Source organism: Mercurialis annua, linkage group LG8 (genome assembly GCF_937616625.2).
Source record: "Mercurialis annua linkage group LG8, ddMerAnnu1.2, whole genome shotgun sequence".
In the NCBI taxonomy this organism is placed as follows: domain Eukaryota; kingdom Viridiplantae; phylum Streptophyta; class Magnoliopsida; order Malpighiales; family Euphorbiaceae; genus Mercurialis; species Mercurialis annua.
This window is the reverse complement of record NC_065577.1, coordinates 29,905,703-29,921,614: the sequence shown is the minus strand read 5'-3', so window position 1 is coordinate 29,921,614 and position 15,912 is coordinate 29,905,703.

Sequence of the window (15,912 nt, the reverse complement as noted above, 5' to 3'; positions counted from 1 at the left end):
TTTTTTGAAAAAATTATCAGTTTGTAATTTAAAGGCAAATTATTCATTACTTATTAGTACTATTGATTTATCCTAATGTTTAATGAGACTGTTGTGTGTTTCATACTTGTTATAGTTCAGAACTACACTATGTATTCACTGTTTTTATTTGAATAAATTATTATTTATGTGTTTAAATTTTTTGAAAAAATTATCAGTTTGTAATTTAAAGGCAAATAATTCACTTTCGCACACTTTAATTAAATAAGATTAATACTTTTTATTTTTAGATGAATATTTTTTATTTTGAACAATTATGGTCAAAATTGGATCAAAATCGTCATTAAATTCATATTGTATAATTTTATCTTAATTAATTTGAAAATAGAATGTATTTTTCGTTGTTTAATGGCTCAATCAGTTAAAAATATCTCATATTTTTTGATTTTTTCGTTTATAACCACATCTTTCAATATCTTCAATTTTAGTTCAATTTTTAGTTTTTAAATTCAATTGTAGTCATTTGTTCAAATTGGAATGAAAAAATGTTCAAATAAATCACTCATATTACTTAATTTTTACAATCTATTATGAAAAAGAAAAACAATTTAAATAATTTAAACAACATATTTGAACTTTTTTCACTCCAAATGGCTACAATTAAAAATAAAAATTAAAAAATTGGTTAAAATTGAAAATTTAAAAGATGTGGTTATAAACGAAAAAAACTGAAAGATACAATATTTTTGAATGATTAAACGTTAATTGATTAGAATTGTTAGAATAGCTGAAAGTGAATTATTTGACTTTGAATCGCAAGTTCGTGTACTACATTAATGTAAATTTCTCTTTCTTTAATAATCTAGATTGTTGTTTTGGGCTCTTTTCGTAAAAAATCTTTGTTAAAAATGCTATTTTCACTTTTTAGGATGTTGTATGGCAAAAAGAACAAGTTCACTATCTCGCCACATACCACGTCTGCATGTCTTTTTCAAATATATGCTATAAAGTTCTATAGTGTTTCAAGTAGCTTTCTAGTTCTTTTTCCCATAGTTAACATATCAATTTTATGAAAAGTATCGGTTGACATACATGTTTTTCTTCTGCTTTTTCAAAAAATATTTGCACATTAATTCAAATATTTTACTTTTAAATCAATTTATTTTATTTCTTAAAATATTTCATCGTACATTTTAATTTTTCACGCTTTTACATTATGTAGCCTAAAATTATTTTTCATGAAATATAAACTACTAAATATGTACAAAAATAGCGTCGGTTTGTATAGACCGACATAGCAAAATGAAAATGTACTTGTTCCGGACAGGTAAAAAGTGATAAGAGATTAAAGCGTACAATGATGATTTCCATAAAAATCTGTTCGAGTGACGAGCTATTGATTTGATTGCTGGAATTTAAGTAGGCGTAATCTGTGCATAACTGTAAACTTGGAGGATTCAAACATAATTAGTTGTAAATAGCTTATAATAATCCGAAGAGACTGTAGTGTAAGTTCAAAAAAATGGACCAATTGCAATGTTTTAGAAGTTTATGGGCGAATTTGCAAGTTTGACGGACTAAAATTGACCACACCCAAATAGTCATTTTTAATACTTTCGGGCATCAAAATAAGCTTTTAACCCTATTTTGCTTGGCCATCAAATTAAAATACGAATTTAATTAATAAATAAGTGTTTATAGCTAATCCTAATACCTCATGACTTATCACTTAACAATTTCAACCCAACACAAGTCTAAGTAAACCCTAAACCTAAACACCCCTATAGATACAGCTTAAGACAATCGAGTCAGGGATCGGACTAAAAACACAAAAACCCTACAACTAAATTCGACCTCCCCCATAAAAACCCTAAAGTAGCCAAATTTTACACTACACACAAATATAAAATAATTCAATCTCAGTCCCTAAAACGCCTAAAATAAGCTTTAATACTCCAAAAACACAACTCTGCACAGATTTGAAGCTAAATTAATGTGTTTTGTATGCTTAAATCTAGAAACCCAGTTGATTAAAACACCTAGAGTGCATGTTTAGGTTGTTTTGAGCTTATTTTGAGCTTATTTGTCATGGAAAATACTTGCTTAAAGCTACTATAAATTGGTTTTTTAGTATTCAAAATCAGTTATAAACACTCTTTAATTGCCATATTTGTATTCCTTGTATTTTCATGCCTCTTTGGATGTCTTTGCACGAAAAATGGAGCTGAAACGAGTGAAGTCGGAGCTGAAAACGATGAAAAACGACTTGTTGTCTTTGCTGTCCAGAAACCGCCACCACTGCCACCACGATGGACTGCCGTCGCCTCCGGCTTATACTGCTGGCCTGGTAGTATATGGTGATGCCGCTTGCCCTGAAGGTGGCGGCACCGCCAGTTCTCCCCCCTCCCTAGAACTTGATTTCCCAAACATCGATCTAGGTTTCCGGGCTCGTTTGGACTCGAAATTAGGCCCATTTTTAACCCAGACGTAGGGAATTTCATGTACTTTAAATTTATGCATTGCAACGGGCCATGTACTTTAAATTTTTGGATCTATTCTCCCACTTTCTCCAGAAACAATAGGCGCCAAGTCTCTACCTTCAAAACTCAACGCCAAAATCAACAGGCACTAAGACTGCATTCTCTAGAAACACCCAGAATAGGCAACATGCCTCCACCACACAAAGACGATATCCGGACAATAGAGGCCATCAAAACCTTTATAACAAGCATCAGGCCTCCATTTAGGTAATCTCCCTCCAGAAACAACAGGCTCTGAACCTCCATCTACACAAGAATCAGAACAGGTGTCAGCCTTACTCCATAATCAAGACATGCACTAGCCTCTCTACATTTAGGGGGAAGCAGGTCTCCAACAACCAGAAACAAAGGGATATTAGATATCCAACAACTAGAAATAAAAGGGGCATCAGGTCCCCACCAGCCAGTAACCAGGGGGCATCAGGCCCACACTGAACAGAACTAGGGGATATCAGATCTCCAACAACCAGAAAGCAGGGGACATCAGGTCCCCACTAGTAAGAAACCAGGGAGCATCAGGCCCACGCTGTCCAAAAGCCGGGGGCATCAGGTCTCCAACAACCAGAAAACCGAGGATGTCAGATCTCCACGACCACAAAAAAAAACCAGGGATGTCAGATCTCCACACTAGCCAAAAATCAAAAATATCAGGTCTCCTTTAATCAAAAACCAGAAATTAAGATACAAAAGTCTCCTATAACCCAAAACACTTCGGATCACAAGCTCTTTGCTATAAACACCGGAAAAGCTAGACTAAGTACAATAGAAAATAAAAACAATGACACGGTACCTAGAATAATAGACATATAAAATATTATGCTAACATATACAGTCATCGTCAAAGAAAACATTCAAAATGTAACAACCATACAAAAACTAAAAATATTGGGGATAGAGTAAACATCAAGTGGCTTATTCATTATTTATTAGCTCTATTAATTTTTCCTATTGGTTTTGTGTTTTTAATGTTCAATCAGACTGTTGTATGTTTCAGATTTGTTATAGTACAGAACTACACTATGTATTCACTGCTTTATTTGAATAAATTATTATTTATGCGTTAAGATTTTTGAGAAAATGATCAATTTGGATCCTTAATTAGTAATTTAAAGTCAAATAATTCGCTATCGGACATTTTAATTACACTAGTGTCGCTTTACGTGCTACACACGTGGCTCTAGTGTGACTCGTCAAATATTTATTTATAATTTATAATAAATTCAATTATATCAATAGATTTTATATATAATTAATATCAAATTATTCAGGATTTTTATCGGATTAGAAAGTAATTTTATGAGTTGCATTAAGATGATTAATTAAATTAATATATTATATTAATGATAATAAGTATATCTTAGGAATATATTTTATAATTAATATAATTTAATTAACAACCGTCTTATTGTTTAAGTAAATTTTTTATAAATCATTTTTTTTAAGAATATAAATCATTTTTTATATTAACTAATAAGTCTTTTATCCTTATTGGTTGAGTGCTTCTATATATATACAAACAATGACGCCCTATAATATTATAAGTGCACTAGAAAAAAATAGATGGGATGAAGATATTAAGGTTTGCAAAACAAATTATCCAACTTTGCAGGAAATCGTCTTCTGGATCCTGCAGCAGAAATTATTATAGCAGAGGGCGAAGCGATGTTATTCGGGCTTAGAGCTGCGAAAAAATTCGAAAATTCTGTATCGAAAGTGTTATGCTGGAAAGTGATAATATTCAGTTGATAAATGCCTTGAACTCGGATATTTGCTACTTGAATGAGATTGGAGATATTGTGAATGACATTAAGCAAGTTGCAAGATATTTTAAACGTATAATTTGGGATTATGTTGGTAGAGAAGTAAACCAGTTAGCTCATGAGCTAGCTGCTCTAGAAGACTCAAAGAATGGCAATTGTTGGATTAATAATTTGCCTCCAGGTTTGGATGATATCTGCTGCGTGATAAAGTGGGAAGAGTTGGTGGAAGTGGAGTAGTCATTTAATTTAGTTTTCCTTTATGTTACTTGTTTTTCATAAAAAAGAAAAAAATTATCCAAGTAGATCAGTTATGAAGGCTCTAGCTAATAAAAGTTCATATGATTGTTGATTTTACATATTAATTTATATTATCAAAAGGTTAGTGCGTTATTTTGTATCGTTCGTATTGCCTAAATTTAATGATAATAATATGCCTCTTATATTTTAAATCAATGACAATTACAATTTTAAAAATTACTTTGCATGAACACATTCCTAATGACCGTGTTTAGCTTCAGTAGTTGATACACATGACATTGCATAGTAATTTTAATCAAAATATTGCATCCAGTAATCTCTTTAGATCTCTTAAGATTAGGGATAATTTTCTCAGAAAAAAACAAAAAAAATCAATTTATTAAATATTTAATCATAGTACGTGATATATGAAGGAGGGAGGACAAATAAATTTTTTTTTTTTGAGAAAAAAAAAGAGCTTTATTGATCAAATAATAGGAATTACAAGCTCATTGATCGGGAAAGGAATTTCACCGTCAAAAAATCTATCTTTACCAAAGAAAATGCCCCATTTAGCGAGAGCATGAGCGACACAATTGCCATCTCGTCGGACATGTTGAAACTCTACATCTCTGTCTTTCACCATGTCTAAACAATCATCAACTAACAGCTGAGTATGATCAATAGCCGTTCCAGGCTGATTCAACCGAGAAATAATATTAAGAGCATCAGATTCCACCAAAATCTTACGATCCGGAACAGACAAGGCAAGCTGCACACCCAGAATAATGGCTTGAGCTTCAGCAAGCTCATCATCGACAACATCATGCAGAATTTTCACGCCACAATTTAAGACCTTCCCACTCTCATCTCTGCACACAGCAGCAGCAATGGATAAATTCTTGTGGACAGCAACCGCAGCGTCTGTATTAACCTTGACAGCATTAATAGGAGGTGCTTGCCAGCTCAGCGGAGTCTTTGAATGAGGAAGACGACCCTGAACCTCCACTCTCTGATTTTGAAAATAACTAACGCATTGGAACAAACCGGATAGCTCACCACGACTATTTCCAAAGACTATATTATTTCGATCATTCCACACAACCCAAAGACAGATCAGAAAAACCTGGATATCCTCCCCCTTAAGAGCAGCAAACATCCCCTTAAGCCACTCCTTCATAGACGTAACATCATAACCATCAACCCTCAGGTTTAAAGGAGACAGAAGCCATAATCCACGGATATTATCACATGTTTTGAAAGCATGAAGCTCAGTTTCAGGCGCCACTCCACATCTTGGACAACAACTATCAGAGACAGCCGACCTCTTTAGTAAGTTTTCCTTGCATGGGAGCGTACCATGACACAACCGCCATAGGAAATGGCGAATTTTAGGCGGCACTGAACTACTCCAGATCTTTTTCCATAAGTCATCGTGATCTGAATTGGTAGAGGAGCTAGCTACTTCTCTGTTCAAGATATCTACTGCTCTATAATAACCAGACCTGACCGAGTAAAACCCGTTTTTGGTGAGAGTCCAGGACAGTTTATCGGGGGGAAGTCTTCTACTAATCGGAATTTTTAGGATATCACTGACCTCTTGAGGTGAGAAAGTCACAGCCAACTTATCACGGTCCCAACTTGGGGAAGGTGCAGCAATAAAATAACTGACAGTGCAGTCCATCGGCACATTCAGCTGACCGACCGGCTTCATATAACGCGCCGACGTAATCCAGTTATCCTTTCTAACATCAACCGACATACCATCACCAACTCTCCAGGCAATACCCGACTCGACAACCTTCCTACCCTCCATAATGCTTCTCCAGACATAGCTAGACCCACGCCGCACCTTAGCCTTGGAGAACTCAGTGTTTGGGTAATATTTCGCCTTAAAAACCTTCGCACAGAGAGAATCCGGATAGGAAATTAACCGCCAAGCCTGCTTTGCTAACATAGCTAGATTAAAAGCCCTCAGATTACGGAACCCAAGACCGCCCTCTTTCTTGGATTTACAAATAGTTTTCCAACTAACCCAAGCAATCTTCCTTTTGTCGTCAGTGCCACTCCACCAAAACCTAGAGATAATACTCTGCATATCATCACAGAAAGAGATAGGAAGCGCAAAGCAACTCATAATATAAGTCGGGATAGATTGGGCTATCGATTTGATAAGCACCTCTCGACCCGCCTTAGACAAGAAACGCTCCTTCCACCCCAAAACTCTTTTGTGCAGGCGATCCTTGAGAAAGGCAAAAATAGGCTTTTTTGAGCGACCAACCATTGTGGGCATACCCAGGTACTTCTTGAACTGATTCACTACTTGAATGCCGAGTAACTGCTGAATTGAGCCTCGGTTAGCCTGCCCAACACTTGCGCTAAACATAAGCTCAGATTTCTCAAAATTAACAAGTTGTCCTGAGGCCTTTTCGAATACCTCAATAATGTGCTTAAGGGTACGACACTCTCTCGTCGTAGCCTTGGCGAATAAAACACTATCATCCGCAAAGAACAAGTGGTTAATCTTAGGAGCACCCCTACATATACGGCTGCCAGTAATTTTACCTGAACTGACCCCCTTCCGGAGAAGCGCTGACAACCCTTCCATGCAAAACAGAAACAAGTATGGCGATAGGGGATCACCTTGACGGAGACCCCTTTGCGGCTTTAGGAATCCATGCGGTGTGCCATTGACAAGGAACGAGAAGGTAACTGACGAGACACAAGCTAAAATCAGTTTAACAAAATGCCCAGGAAAACACATTTTTAACATCACTTTCTCAATGAAGCACCATTCCACCCTGTCATATGCTTTGCTCATATCCATCTTGAGAGCTACGGAACCTGATTTACCTTGGGATCTTTTTTCCATACAGTGAAATAACTCAAAAGCAATAAGAGCGTTGTCCGTGATGAGCCTGCCCGGCACAAACGCACTCTGAGACTCATGTATCAAGCTCGGAAGAACGCCTTTCAGTCTATTAGCTAAAACCTTAGCAATCAGCTTATAAACGACATTGCAGAGACTGATAGGGCGGAGATCCTTCATGGATTCAGGTGAAGATTTCTTTGGGATTAAGGTAATAAAAGTGTGGTTCATCTCCTCAGGCATAGATCCAGTCCGCAAAAAATCTAACACACATTTTACAACTTCTTTACCAACAATATGCCAGTAAGTAGTGTAAAAGATAACAGGCGTACCGTCAGGATCCGGTGCCTTTAGTGGACCCATATGCTTTAGCGCCGAAAGGATCTCCTCCTCTCCAAACGGGCATTGCAACATATCTGCTTCCTCCTCCGAGATGGCCGAGTCTATGCAACCCATAACCTCCTCCTGATTAGTTGGGTTGGAAGTGGTGAACAACTTTCTGAAGTATTCTGAGATAACAACCGGGACTGCCTCCCCCGACCTCCAATTTCCCAAATCATCCCGGAGTCTATAAATTGAATTATTGGACTTCCTATTCGAGGCTTTATTGTGGAAAAATTTCGTGTTTCGGTCCCCTTCTTGCAACCAGTCGGCTCTCGACCGCTGTTTCCACATTGTTTCCTCCTGAAGAAGCAATTCATCAAGATCAGCATTCAACCGAGAACTATCTGACCGAATCACCTCTGAGTCGGGTTTTGACTGCATCATTTTAAGATCATCCATTTTTTCCTTAATTTGTCGCCTAACGCTCCCAAAATTCTGATACGCCCAAGCCTTAAGATTTTCTCCACAATCTCCAATTTTCCTCATCAGATTATTCTGCCAATGAACACCCCCATTCCATGCTGAGAAAACAGCCGCTTCACACTGGTCATGACGCATCCACATCTTCTCGAATCGATAAGGCTTTGGAGCCTTTTCAATTGGATTATTCAGCGTATTTAGGAGAATAGGGCAGTGATCAGACCTTTGTCTTGCCAGGTGAAAGACTCTCCAGCCCATAAACGTCTTCTGCCACTGTTCATTAGCTAAAAATCTGTCAAGCCGAGCTTGAATATTTTGGCCATCACCACGCATATTAGACCATGTATAAGCAGGCCCTTCGAATCCCAAATCCTCCACCTCGCCATCAGCTATGGCATTTCGGAACCCATCAATTTCTCTTTGATCTCTGAGTCGACCCCCAACTTTTTCAGAATGAAACAAACAAAGATTGAAGTCTCCAAACAAAAGTAGCGGACCAGAGCTGTCTGCACAAACTTTCCGTAATAGATCATACGCGCCATTTATTAGTCGACTCCGGCCACCCGTAGACCCCAACACCAATCCATTTCAAGTTAACCGAATTATCAAAAGAAGAGAAGACAATATGATTTAAAGACCAATCAATAATGTCAACAATAATATTTTTATTCCAGAAAAGGATCAAACCTCCCTTTCTTCCAATGCAATCTACTGTGAATGAGTTAAAAAGCTGGAAGTTCCTTTTAATGTTGGCAAGCTCACTATCTGCAAGCTTTGTTTCCATCAAAAAGAACACATCTGGAGAATTATGATTAACATAATGTTTAAGCGCACGAACCGTCCAAGGATTCCCCACCCCTTGAACGTTCCAACTGAGGATTTTCATTGCATCCGGCGAGACTGCTTAACAGTCTCCGCCGATATCTCACAATTGTCGAACTTTTCCAATAACCCATCTCTCGCTTTCTTAGAGAAAAGGTTATTAGGAACACTAGAAATTTGGGCATCTGAGAGAGTTCGTTTCGATACCCCACTGGCACTGGTACTCTCGCTACCACCCTCTCCCTTCTTCCTCTGATTTTTACTACGGACCCATTTGTTTTTTTTAATCGAATTCCCACCATCCTGAGGAGTACTGCATCCAATATTTGTAATCTGATGTGAACTTTGAACTTGAGCCACATTAACATTCACAAAACCTTCACTATCAGTTATTGGATTACTGTTTCTAGCCAACTGACCATCCTGCCCCTCTTCCCTCAGGGCTTTGTCTTGTACAACGTAATCCTGGGCATTCCCATCAGCGACAATATCTTCCCTCTCCAAGTCCAGCTCTCTTCTTGCCGCTGGGAAATTATTGACGTCATTGCCCAAAATATCAGCCTCCTCTACTCTTCTGTTCCGCTTGTGCTCATAGTTATTTTTAACGTCATTCATATGACCCATCAGTAATCGCTTTCTAGGTGTAGCTCGTAGCACCGGTCCGTAGGGCCATTCATTCACCTCCGTCTCATCAGGTTTTGTTTCACAATCAACCAACGTATGATCGAGATACCCACACTAGTAACAAAAATTCTGGATTCGTTCGTATTTGAAAGAAATCCAACACTTCTCCCCCACCGGATTAATAACCTTTGTGCCTCTTATTAGCGGCTTAGTAACATCAATCATCACCCTAGCCCGACAAAATCTGTTCCACATACCCTCCGCATCATTGTTCCATTCGATTATGGTCCCCACCTTACTACAAATCTTTCTTATCGCAGCATGTCCCCTGCAGTTCAAGGGGAGGTCATAAATACGAATCCAGATAGGGCACAACGACAACCCCATATTGTTAGGTTGCATGTTACCAGTCAATGGTTCAAATATTATCAGTTGTTTGTCAAAGTGCCACGGAGATTCGCTCAGTACTCTAGCCCTATCTGTCTTTGAGAAGAATTCACATACAAATAAATTATCTCCTATATCTTTCATCTCAAAACCCTTCGCCATTCTCCACGCACTGGTAAGCGCGTTGCGCATATGATTTAGGTTGTAGGATTTTTTTGTAAGCAACTTTCCCACAAGGCTGAGTTCAACCTTCGTCTCAATCTCTTCATCCACAACATCTTCTAAATTGATTGCAGTGCATTCTTCCTCCGTGAGCCTCAGATTGGCATATAGATCAGCCAACTCACCCTCCATACTAAGTACCACAAACCCACCAACCGAAAGCAGTCAGATAATCAAAAACACGGGACTAGCCCGAGAAGCAGCTTCAGAATGAAGAAAAATCTTCCAGATTGAAGAAGAAAACCCTAACCCTAGTTACCTAAGGTAGAGAGAGAGACTCCACAAAAATAGGGAGAGACCACTAAATAACCTTGGGAGGACAAATAAAATTAATTATAGTAATATAGACTTCATTAAGAAATAATTCATATTAAAATAATAAAATCTAAAGAGAGTAATACAAATAATAATATTATAAATTATTGAAGAGTTTAACTCCAACTCACAATTATCATAAATTGAACAGTTTATCTCCAACTCATATAATTATCATAAAGGAAAACAATCTCTACGTAAAAAAAACAATTCAAAATTTGGAGATAATAAATATTAAAGAGATTAACTTCAATTCAATTACCTAATTAAATTGAGAGTTTAATTTCAAAATTTATTAATTTATATTTTTGAAATACTTTACAGATAACAAATGCTGAAATTTAAATTCAATACAAATTTAACTACCTAAAATGGTATCAAAAAGATAGCAGAATATTGGATAAGCATGGAATCTTTTAGTTAGGAATAACATTTTCAATTTAAATCAAAGTTAATCAAACTGTATATAGGAAAATATAGATATGGACTCAACTTTAATACAAACTTAATTACTGTGATTACACTGTGATTCCGTTTTAGGTAAAAGAATCATTTAGTTAGAAAATATATTATGTAATTAATATTTAATATAACAGGTCATATAAATATCACCTATGTACAATAATTTTAATTTAAATAAAAAGTTTAAATTAATTTATTACAAGATAAAAATTTAATTAATGTTTAAAATATAGGGTATTCATAAAATCTAATTGGATGTCTAAAAAATAGGTTAATTTTATTTGTATATATATATAACGGGTCATATGAATATCGCTCACGTGCGTAGCACGTGGCGAAAAACTAGTAACTATCTTATATGTGTGAAGGGGGGGGGGGGGGGACAGGCAAATTTACGCTATTAACCTTTAATAATTAAAAGAATTACAAAATTAAGTATAAAACTAATTCTAATGAGAAAATTAAATTTTTAATTAATAAATGAAGTTACATACAATGCTAATTCTAATGCAAACGTACAACTTAAAAAACCGAGAAGTAGAAATCAAATAGAATTCTACTTCTAATATAAAACTATAATTGCTTAACAATTAATTAATTGGAGTATTAAAGGTTTATGGCCGCAAAACATTAATCTTCTCATTGACTTTTATTATTTAAGTAATTATATATGTATAGTTTTAAAGTGTAAGAGTTTAAGTCTAATTAAAATTCTTACAAATTAAATACTTCAGTTAAAAATAAATATTATGAAGCTAAGTAGGACTTTTGTATTGATACGAAAAATAATTTTTTAAATCAAAATAATTTAAATAAAAATACTAATTAAATAAAAAATCTAATATAAATAAAAGAAGTTTAGTTAGAAGTCTTACATAATAGATAGTAGTTCAGTTAAAAACAAATACCTTTAGTTTTTAAGCTATAAAATCTATATCTGGGCAACTACAATTTACTCAATTGGTCTAATATTAATTAGTTTTCTTTGTATTATTTCTATTTTAATTATGTGATGTTCTTTTTCATTTACTTAATCAAATAGTAACCATAGAAATTGAGATGAAATTGATGTTTTTATTTTTGTAGAAATAATTTGAAGATTCCTTCCTCAATTTTATTTTTCTGTGTATGCAAATAATCAAGGCAAACGCAAGATCCAGCTCCAATGGTTCATGACATATTTCAAAGTATTATTAGCCAATCTTTTTAATGTGAGTCAATGATTTTGATTTTGTTTGCTTGTTTTTTTTTTGTGAATTGGGTTGTTTTTTTTACTTTCAACAAAAATTAACTTTTTTAACGGGTATTTCGGAGACTTTTTATTTATTTTAATTTTAACAAATATTATAAATTAACATGAATGTCTACTGCTGTGACAAATGATGCAACTGTTGAAAATAATATATATATATATATATATATATATATATATATATATATATAAAAATGATGTTTATTTTGGATAGGTATAAACATTTGAGAGAAATAAAAGTAAGGAGGAGCCGCAAAGTTTTGAATTAAAAGGCACTGGGGTAATTGCAAAGCAAATATGATATCAGTATGTGATTTGCATAATAAATTAAAAAGGTAATTAAAGGTGTTTGTATTTTTTTTATAAAAAATATGGACTAAATAGAAATATAATTTTAACATATAAGAATTTGACTTCAATATAGATTTAATCTCATCAGGGTAAGACAAATAAGAGTTTAATACCAACTTGATCAAATAAATTAAATCCTCCCACAAACTAAGAAGCACGGAAACTTCGATAAAGTTACGTTTTTCGTTTCGGAAACATTTCGAAAACCAGAAATTCTTGGACATCCGTACGAAACGTTTCGGGCCGTTTCCGTAAATAGTAAAAATTAAAAATTTGTAAACAAATTTAAAATTATTACCCACAAATAAAAAAATCTAACCAGTTACCATAAATTTTACATTCGCATTACTCACAATACATCAAATATATTTATTTGTGTTGAATTATATTATATTTTTTAATATATTTATAAAATTTTAAATATTTAGTATATTAAAATGAAAGGATTTGTTAATTATCATAAATATTTAAATAATATTTTTATAAATATATCCCTACATTTTTGTTATTTACACGTTTCCCCCACGTTTCGTGTCCTTTATTTTGAAAAAATTTTGTTCCCCCGTGTCCGTTTCGTATCGTTTCCGTTTCCGTTTCCGTGCTACCTAGCCCACAAATGGTATAAGCGCTGGGCAGCAAATGTCAAGGTCGTGGGTTCAAATCCTCCCACAAGCACTCTCCCTCCCCAATTATAAAAAAAAACAAAATAATTTTTTAATAACCTATGTTAAAATTAGAATCACTCGGAGACTAGGAACTTCAATTAATATAGATAGTGTTATAATAAATGAAGAAAATAAATTACTTAAATAACATTTTATTTCTATTTGGATTCCAAATCCTAAACTATCAAACATGTGCACCCTTGACCCTACTGGAAGATTCATTAATTGATTAATATGCTTCGTGATGAGTTAAACTTTCTTACATAATTATTTATAAATTTTAATCTATATCAGATTATATAAACGTCATTCACGTGCTATAATTTTAATTTAATAAAAATATTTTATTATAATATATTAAATTTAAGTATTATATTAAATAAATTAATTAATATTCAATATACACAACGAGTCATGTAAATGTAGCTCACGTGCGTAGCACGTGGCGAAACGCTAGTAACTATACTATAAGTGTGAAGGGGGGGACAGGTAAAATTACAAAATTAGCCTTTAATAGTTAAAATATTTACGAAGTTAAATATACGTTAAATTATAAATTATATAAATTATCTATATAAGAATTTAATTATAAAAGAACTTCAATTATACAATACGAATAGGTTTGATATACAACTTGGAATTTAACTTCAATAAGGAAACAAGTTAGGAGTAAGGTACAGTATGAATAAAACTAGGGTGGGGATTTTCGCACTCCTCAAATTGATTTTCACACTCCAATACATTTCATATTGACTACATCACCCTCACATCTTTTTCTCATCTTTTTAGCTGTATGTTTATTTGAAAGTACATTGATTAATTATTTAATACTATAGGATGATGATAAAATTAATTATTTTATGGTGTTTAAATAAATAATTTATTATATGAAATTAAATTAGTAATAAATATATGATACCATTACATATGCTTTTAGTAAAAAAATTAAATTTAATATTATGAAGTTTTTATAAAAATAGATTAATAATAAATTTATATAAAAATTAATTTTATTTGGACATGTTTTTAAATGCACAATCTATTTAAAGTTCCTTTAATTATTCGAGAAAAAAATTATATTTAAAAAATATCAAATAATTATAGATTTCTATGAAAACAATAATAAAATGTGATCTATGTATATAGTTTAATAAATAATTTTTATATAAATATATGTATCAAATTATTAATTTTAAGTTAAATAAAAATATAAATAAATAAATAAGATAAAAAAAGTTCAAAATGTGTCAAAATATGTTAAAGTTATTGGAACCAAAGAGTTAAAAAAAATAAAAGTACTATTAATGAGTGAGATTTTAAAAGTATAAAAGTAATAAATGATATCTAATGAAGGATGTTAAAGTCATTTACCACCAAAAGTGGAGTGCCGTTATAAATGGTGGAGTGCGAAAATCCATACCCTAAAACTAATGCAACTTAGAGTTTAAGTTTAACAAGGAACCAAGTTAGGAGTTATTTTTATATTATTTAAATTTAATAAAGATACATATAATTAAAAAGGAGAGTTTGTTTTAAATAAGAATACATCCATATCATGGCCGTATAATTAGCATAACTTAGTTCATTTGAAATTAGCTAGAGACCTAATCCATATTGACCACTGAAGACTATATACTACTTAGCATTTTAATTAGGCATTTAAATTAAGTGAACTGAATTTGCTCTGCTCAAATTCATGGATAATAGTCCGATGATTGTTAGAAACAATCAATGGCAAACATGCTTTGGTTTGCTGGTCATATTAATATCATTTGATTTGAAGAGATTGAATATTGCCGATTCATGAAAATAGAAATTTGATGGATGATTGTTTGATTTGATAATTTGTAGTTTGTTTGAGAAAGATATTGGAAAAAAATTGATGGCAAAGCTATTCAAGAAGCTGTTCCCTTGCTCAAGAGGTATCTATTCTCTATCTTTTTAGTTTATTGAATTAATATCTATTGAGTAAATTGAAATTGTAACGAGGCCACAATTTTTGTTTAAAAATAATAATAAAAATTAATTTTATGTTTTCCTTTTGAGAATATTAATTAATATTTAATGGTTCACTTTGAACAATATTGGATGAAAGTTGGTGGAAAAGTTACTGAAAAAGTTATTGTCCTTGCTGAAAAGGTGTGTATGATAATAATTTATTGAGTACTCTTATATTTAATTTGTTAATTTAATTGATTATTTTATATATACCGAGTTATATAAATATCGGTCACGTGCTATAATGTTAGTGTAAATAAAAATAATGTATTTAAAAGTGGTGGGCGGACGGAGGGATAGGCAAAATTACGATAATAGTGTCCATTAATAGTTTAATTACAATAAATATTTAAAGAATTTAACTATATGCATATTTTAGTAATTATCAAAAATAAATATTTAAAGATAAAGTAACAAAAAATCGAATAAGAGCTTTAAACAAGGAGTTTAAAGTTGAGTTGGAGCATAATTAGAAGATTAACAAGATGGAATAGAATTTCAATAAAATCAAAAGTCTAAATTTTCTAATTAGTGCACTTTTAGAATTTTTAAGAGTTAAAATATACCTAAAGTAGATATTATATATAATTCTAACAATAAAATACTAGATGTTAAGCATAGCTCT